Raw genomic sequence first — 9,115 nt, 5'->3', positions numbered from 1 at the left:
AGTAATGGACTGTGTTTTCTCGCACTCCAATCAATCTCATAATATCTTGTTTTTTTTTTTTTTTTTGCAAAGATGGAAATCTACCAATATGTATGTGTGGACAAAATATTTTCAAGATTTATACAGTGTCAACAACAATGTTACCTGTGATGAACCTAAAAGATAAGGGTGCAGCTGAACAACAAACCGAAGCAACACAAAAAAAAAAAAAAAACATAATAAAAAACACACATCTGTTCGTCTTTTGGCAGATTTAATTTGGTCCTAACACGGGGAATTTAAATAAGCAGAGATGTTTTCGACATATCACTCACATCCAGAGACAACATTGACAAAACGCCAGTTGGGAATACTTTGCTGCATCGGACAATGAAACCCTCCACTTAGGAGATGTAGCTCATTTGACAGCAGCAGTGTGTGTTATGAGCCATTCAGAATCCAATACTGTGACTGTAGCCTGGGGGGAGGTTAATTCAATAAATATACGTTTACTTATTTATTCTTCAAAACAAATGAAAGCAGAATATGGGACCTATAGTTCTATGAAAATGAATACTGTATTTCAACACTGCACCTCAGAATTCCCCACAGCACACACACACACACACACACACGTACACACAAAGTATTAAAACAAATAACATCTGCTTATGTTAACACCACCTTCGCTGCAGCTGTGTTGATTCCTCATAATCCCCAAAGAATATAAACCCACACCGCTAATGCTTCCACAACTGTCGCAACTGTTTCATCAACACAAAAAAGCATTTGTTTCGCTCAGCCACTTTTTTTATTTTATTTTTTTTTTTTATTACAAACGGCATCAGCAACACTTTATAGTCTGCAATGTGGCGACAAGTTTGTTGCCTTTTAAAATTCCTGCAGCACTGTGAAAAAAAAAAATAAAAACTTGCACATGCAGCTGTTGTTCAGGACGCCATCCAAAACATGTTGCCATCTTTTTGTGTTAAAGTCAGGTGTATACAATGTGTTATGGTACATCTCTCTGACACTGGAATATTTAATGAAGGAGATCATGCTTTGAAAGTGCAATGTGATCAGTTGACTAACACGTGTGATGAACAAGATCATCAGGACAGTAAACCCAAGATTTATACATTTCATACAATAGCAATTCTTCCTGTTACGCTATAATTGCAATTGTATATGGACAGAATGACACTTAATTCTACCTTGAAATGCTAGTATTGTAAGCAATAGATCGACAAGAATAAATGATAGCAATGTACACTTCAGCAAAACCATGGCTTTGTTTAAACTTTTCTTTTCTTTTTGTTGCTATCTTACATTTTTTAAGGTTTAACTTTCACTTTTATCTTGTGACCGTGTTGTGGTTATGGTCTGATTAGGTCTAGGTTCAAAAACTACCTGGTAAGTGGTTTGAACAGAAAACCTGGAGAAAAAAAATATATATATATTCATCTAACTCCACCACCATCCCCTCCGTCTGCATGCCACTATATGTATATATGGTACATAGACCTGTGACACAAACAAATCTAAAAATATCAGCGGTTTGCAGAAAACGTATGTTGTATAAATACATATATTTTTCCGAACTAGAATCAGGGATGACGCTTCGTTGTGGAGAAAATAAAAAATGATCCTTGTGTTGTTTCACAGCTAGAAGAAGAAACATCACTGCAGGTAAACAGTTTTATTCTAGAGTGAAAGGAACAAACAACACCTATAAAATGTTAAAAGTATCCAAAACAAAAATCACATATAATTGCATAGAAATATATTATGTTTTTAAAATGTATGCTTAAATTTATAATATAAATGTTTTAAATAAATTGAATGTACACTGTCAGCATTGGCCGTATTTTTACGTTAACAGGAACAATATTGGTTTTAGATGTCCTATGCAATTTAAAGCTCAATCTTAAAAAACTTTATCCAGGAAATTCACCTGTTTTTTTTCAGTGATTACATTGAAACCATAGGTCTAAATCTATTCCATATCTCAGACGGTTACATTGCAGCTAATATGTGTTATCACACTGTATCAGGGTTAGCCTCAATCTTGGTTCACTTACCTGAGCCACCAAGGTTACGCGTCTCTGACCCCCATTTCAACAATCTCTAAAGCGTCTGGATTTCGCTCCTGCCACCATCGGGCTGAAATAGCTTTCTTTTGAATTCATAGTCACCCATGTCCAGCACTGAAATAATCTAATGTGTGTGAAACTCAGGGAAGGCCAAACTCTGATAAACTTACCTTTTCAACACTGCCCTGTTAAGTGTAAAACATCCCAGGTATCAGATACGACAGCCCATACTGGCGTTCTGCAACAGCCAACCTAAGTAAGGTGGAAAATGTGGGTGTGATGCGATTCCCCCCTGCTGATTGCACCTCACTGAGCATTCACCTCGTATTTGCGATGCACTTCCTTGCCTCAACAAGCAGCGAGATCCCAGAGCACTCTGTAAATTGGACAATCAGTAATGGTATTTGATGGCATTAAGAGTGGAGATGAAAGGAAGGACACTTCAGTTATCAACAGGATAATAGGGCTGCTGCCTTGCACTTTGTGCCCAATGAAATGGGACTCAGTTAATTATCCTTGCCATTAATTAGGCCATCCTGTCAAGGAGACAGGGGTTACTCTTCAGTGACAATATACCTATGCCTGTGCTATATTCAATTGTTGGCCTCAAGTTTCTGTGTTTTGTTTTTGCATTTAAATAGGTATATCGTCTGAAAGTGTCGTGAACGAGTCCCACAGGAGTGACCGCACGATTAAAACCAAATGAATATCGGGATGATGTTTCATCGCAACCTGTTTTCAATTTGCTTCACATTATAATCCTCAGCAATGTATTATTTTAAACCAAACGTTTGACATGAACTGTTGTTTTTTGTTTTGTTTTCTATGTTATTATACTGTACTGTATAGCTCTACTACACAGCTGACCATGGTGAGTACCACCTCGAATACAAGAAGCAGTCAGGTCTCTATGCTCTCAGATGTACTAACAATCACAGCCACCTATTACTGTATTCATTGAGGGTGAATATGCTTTCATCTCATCATAGCTCTAAATATCTTTAGGAAGTGAAGGACACGCACTGACAGTCACAAGCCACGACCATTTCAAACCTGCAGTGGAGTTAGAGCCATTTCAAACTCAGCAGACTGTCGAAGGTGTTTCAAAAGGAAAATGTCAACTTCTTGAATCTGGAAGTCCATGTACTTATCTTCCAATATTATATTCTTTAATTATTTAAATGTTTAATTCTTTCAAACCGTCTGAATAACAATGACCTGTCTCCAGGCAATTAAGGATGCTGAGGACTGTCAGTCACCTGGGTCTTTTCTTGTCAAAGCTCCATACAGACCTGGACAGCCCTGTAGTATTTCAGGCTTATCATACTGTCCATGAGGAGGAAAGGGACCGGAGAGGTAGACCGGAAGAGGGGCTGACCAGGGGTGAGCTCTGGGCCCGTTTTAGCTGGCGGATGTGTTTGGTTTAGAAGCCTGTTAAGTGGTTTGTATATTAACAAGAAGTTCCAATTCAATAATTTGAAGCGATGGATCCAAATATCGATGGCCTGCTGGAGAGCCTGAAGAGGAGGTTCCAGAACCTGGACCTTGTAGTGGGCTTTCAATGTGCTCAGCCCTTAGGCAGCAGCTTGAGATGAGGCAGGTAATGTGGGCAATTTGCAGCTCCTTGCAGACATTTTTTATTTTTTTCCCCAGAGCAATGAGGTGCTACAGGAATGGCCATTCAAGATTAAAAGGTAATGAGCTGAATTAGAGCGAGTAACAATCTTTTTCACAAGTGCTCGAGTCTAAATTGATGTTGAGTTGAATGTGTTTCAGGACGTGTGTCAGCAGCATCTGATGTCTGATGGGCCTGATGCCAGAGGTGGGCCAATGGGGGCAACTGGTAAACTGGCTGCCACTGGTCCGACCATCCCAGTCTCCAGTGTGAACTGTTAAGGGATTTCTCTGCAGTGAAAATGATACCGAAACACGTAATACAAGCATTTGACTTAATTCAAATCCAACCTGCAGGGCCCTGCATCCACTCGTCTGTTTATTAATATGTTTTTTTCTTGTATTTACAGGTTAAAGCGGACCTGAAAAATCGCTTACAGGGGGGGAACACCTTGCTGCTTGTATGCGTCCGGGCATCAATGGGCTTCCGACAAGAGAGTTCCCTTTGGAGAGCGCTATTCTTTCAGAGCCCTTGAAAGATCAAATGCTCTCAGGCAGGATGCCAGCTGTGCTACCACTAAAGCTCGGTTTATGGACCCACCTGGAACCTTGAGAGTTTGTGGAAGAGGGCAGGGTGGATAGGGAGCTTAAAACAGTAGGTTAGACGGAGGGGAGTGAGATGGAGGGAAGACGGTAGAAAGGCTGGAAGGGCCAGAGGGAGGGAACAATGGATGGATGGGAGCATTATGATGGGAGAGAGGAGGGGGTGGGAAGACACATGGGTTTGAGGCAAAGGCCTTTAGTATTTCTGTTACAGTATGTGACGTTGCTGTATATATTTGTTGATGTATGCAACTAATTGAACAATTGTCATCATTTGTTCTACAGGTAATACATTGTAAAGGTTACATTTCATGTTCAATAAAAGAGCATTTTCTTGTATCTTGAGAAACCTTACATGTAAGAGAAACAGACATTTTCCACACTCTGTACTGTGCACTAATCTATTTTGTACTCAGGCTTCAATGACGGCAGAGACATAGAAATGTCCCGGCATTGTGCACTTGCAAAACATACAAAAGCGTCTTTGAGCCTGTGTGACACTTCCGCCACTCTCATTCAATCTTAAGGAAGCACTGTCACAGGTTATTGTATAGTAAAAGTCCAGCAATGATCCTTATTTCCTCCTGATTGTGTAAGTGCATTGGCTTTACTTTGCAAATTATATGCTTTCATTGCAGTTAAACCAGCAAGAGCTCCAGCAAGGCTGAATGTTAAGTTTGAGTTGAGTGCATGATGCGATTTATGCTTCAAATTGAAATGTGCATATTTCCCATGCTAAGTCTCATATAGTTGTACGATGTGAGATAATGTTCTTTTGGGAGTACCCATGTGATGGACAGACATGGCAATTATAATAATGAAAGGCTCTTGGAGGACTTCGGCACTCCGGTTCTGAATACACCGACGTGCAGATACGTAGTCCCGAGTGTGCTGCCCAACATTGGAGAATAATTTGTTCTTTTATTATCGGCTACCAAAAGGGGGTACTAAAGGTGTGTGCTTCAAAGACTCCCTTTATGTCTTTATTTTATGAGATAGCACCGCTGGCACACTGGTACACAGCCTAATGAAGAAAAATGCCAACGAGATGAAGGATAAGTACTGAAGTAGCTGTAATTTGAGGCACTGCAGAACAATGCAATACAAAATGAATTATTTGTCAAGTTCAATCGTAGGAGAATTAACAACACAGTAGCTTCAAAGTGTTTCCAATTTAACAGCACAAGAGGTATTCTAGTTTAACTCAAATCTGCCCCAAGAAACATCACAGATCAGGCTCTGCAGCAAGCCCTTCTTGAAACCTCAGGTCACGTCATATCTTAATTTGCTGGCACGACAGAAACATGTTATTACAGAGGAAGATGCGGACAGCGAAAGGCAAAAATGTCCCACTATATGTCAAGTTTATTATCTCTTTTGCTAGCTAGAAAAACGGCTCAAAGGCCATCGCATATTTCACCCATGATTGCATCTGTGTAAATCTACAGTATGTGTTTTTTTGTTTTTTTTTATAGCCTGCAGTAATGCTATGATAATAAAGATGGCGCATCTGAAGTGCCACAATGAAAAAATGGTCTATGTAATTAAAATAGAAATAGCATGACTAAAATCAGATTCGTACGTGTATACTGTGGATCCCGCAGCGCTTTACAGAGAACTGAAGAATGTGAAACATTTCGAGGGTAACAATATTTTTGGGAGGCTTTAAGCAAAACAAGAGTAAATCGAGTTAACTCACAAACCAGTAAAAAGATACGAAGTGCATTCATCCAAATATAATATGTTATTTTGCAGAACAATTACATCTATACAAATAAAACTCCGTCTGTGTTTTTGTGTTGATGCGAGGTGTGAATTAAGATTGGAGAAGTAAAGAAAGCATCTATTTCAGAGCGGTGGCCATCGAATAAACAAAGGCTCTCAAAATGTGAAAATAATGTGTTAGTGGGGCTGACATTTTAGCATACTTCGTGAGAACAAATGAACATTTGTGATTTCCCATTTTTTAAAAGATGTGTGCTACACTTTTAAGTCCTTGCACTGCTGAAAACTCCCATGTTAAGTGGCATAAAACTAATTAAAACGCAAATACACAAAATTATTAATCAGTTGCCAACAGAGGAAGCACATATATTAAAAAGAAAAAAAAAAGAATCGAGGATGATCTTTTCATTTAAGATTCAAATTAAACAATGAGGTTATTAACCTTTTCTACCTTCTGTAACTGACAGGAAGAAATGAGCATTCGCTGTTTGAAACACGGGCTTTGCCGTTCCTCGTGATAATAATTAATTAGCTCTTTTTATTTGAAGGTGATCTCAGCTCTCAGGCTCCCTCGTTGATCAGCTGCCTTAATTTGTTCTGTGGAGAGTGCAGTTGTGTTGGGCTACGTGATTTGCTAGTCAATAGTATACAATCAACCACGAATATAACCAGCTGTAGAAATATAAAACCAAAAAAAAAGAAAAAAAGTGTTGTGTAGTTGTAGTTTTTTTGTTGTCTTTTTTGAATACAGTTTTTTGGTGTAGAGAGCTGGTTGTCCTCTTATCACGTGGTTGTCAGTTCAATACCGAGCGCCTCCCTTCTGTATAAATGCATCATTTGTCATAATTTGTTACAGGAGATGTAGATAGACTAAGTGGACTATATCTTGCATGTCATTTTAAGAAGAATAGTGGAAATCTATTGTGCAAATGTGTCTTAATTTGCAACAGTGTTGATGACAACATGCAGACTGACTGGAAACTTCTATCCGAGGTGCCACTTGTTTATGTCTGCAGAGGGTGTTGCTGAAGGGCACTCGGAGAGCTTGTGAAAACAGTCTCCGAATGTCTGTATAAAGACTTAAACCTGTGACCTTTCCATTTTGGAACAGTCGATCTAATTATTTAAATCCTCCCATCTGGCATGGGTCACTGTAACTGAATATTCTCACGGCCCAAACGTTATTTTGTTCTTTTTTTGCAGCTGCAGACTGCTCACATGGTTTCACATCATCTTCTGGGGCTGAATTCATCCTTGGGGCAACACACCAGTATTTGTTTTTTTTATATATACCGGTGCGGGCCAGCCACTTCTAGCATCGTTATGTTACTGCTGTTCTTGTCAAAAGCAGTGAAATGTGGAATACATTCACCACAGCTGACCCCCGTGTCAGCTCTGCTGCTACATTCATTCCACTAAATAGTGGTGAATGAATGCACCCTAGTACATTTTCTCTCTTCTCTGTACTATTTCAGTCTCTTTGTAAGAGCCGGGTGCCGAAGGGGTGAAATAGCTGAAAGTGTCGTCGCTGCTCTGTACACCACACGCCCTTTCGCTCGCTCTTTGTGTATCCCTGAACAACATCTGTCACTGTGTATAAAAAGAATGTCACATCTGACACCTTAAATTCACCACCATTACCCCCGATGTTGTAAAATACTGTATTTGCTCTCTCCCAGGGGCAGGTCTATAGACATTACATCTGGCATTTGCCAACACCTGACATCCCTATTTTTGGAGTATTTGAACTTAATGATCTTTGACATAACCCAGACGAGGCAATGTGACTGCTAGACCTGCGAGCACGGTCCTAGAAAGTGAGGATATTAGAGAACTGGGATTTGTCGTGAATTAATCCTACCACCGCCTTCCATCCATCCATCCATCCCTCCCTCCCTCCCTCCCTCCTGCTGCGGCCTTGAAAGTGTGTGTGCATGTATGATAAATCTCCCTCCCAGCTGCAACTTGCAAGGCCATTGTCTAGATAAAACCTGAAATGCTTTCACCCACAATGAACCGCAGAGTTGGTTCAGACTGGGGTGGAAAAAATAAACAGCAGATTATTATTCAGACTCTGTTCTCTATTCTGAAATAAATACAAAAGGCAGGATGGCAGTGGGGACGGGTCAATGTGAGATTACTATCACGGACGAGGTTAACAACACTTAATCGTGGGGAATTTCCATTATCGGCATAGTCATGAAAATCTTCACCTGGGAGACTTGAAGAAGCTCTCCAGCTCAAACACGTGCTGTCCATTATAGATTTCACGATTTTATTTTGATTTCCCACAAGGGGGAGCTCACAACTTTAGAGTCATTTTAAAATCAAAAGAGTGTCAGCATGGCTGAAGGCTGGTCCTGCCTTTGCATCTGCCCCCAAAAAAAAAAAAAAAAAACACTAAATCAGATGTGTAAAACTGCTATGGATTCCATAATCATGAATGACAAGGAGATGAGGAGCCCACTATTTAATTCACCTTTACTGATGCAGGAGGATCTTATGATTTATGATTACCTCACTGAAGGTTGTTTGTTTCAAACAAAACAAAAAAAAAAAAAACAGATATGTCCCCTCTGTGTTGCTATAAAAATATGTCTTTCTTAACAGAATGTGAAGTGATTCCAGTGTGTATTAAGTGCCAGGATAATCGTGACAAGACATTCTGCTAGACTCTGCTGCCTAGTTGGCAGAGCGGGATGTGAAGTGGCGGAGCTAAATGTGCGAATTAACTCACTTGGCTTTGGGAATGTAATAGTTATTACATACTATACTTCATTTAAAAAAGATTGCACAGGCATATGATGTCATTACTCGTCTCTTTTTGCAGGGCTAAGTTATTCGTAGGATGACTGGACGATCTTAATGATGCATGATTCACCAGAATTCAAAGCAAATGCATCCGATGCCTCTATTTGTCACAATAATTAACAACTGTATTACATTTTTGACTTTCATTTTTACACACAATGGCAAAACGAGCATCTAGGTGTTAAGTGTCTGTGGATTTGTTTCACCTCATTGTTGTTGATAAGCTGTGAAAAAGCCATTTAAACAGAACTGGTACTACGACCATGAATATATTATGTGCTAAATATAAA

This window comes from Sparus aurata, chromosome 19 (genome assembly GCF_900880675.1).
Source record: "Sparus aurata chromosome 19, fSpaAur1.1, whole genome shotgun sequence".
In the NCBI taxonomy this organism is placed as follows: Eukaryota; Metazoa; Chordata; class Actinopteri; order Spariformes; family Sparidae; genus Sparus; species Sparus aurata.
This window is presented reverse-complemented; position numbering follows the sequence as displayed.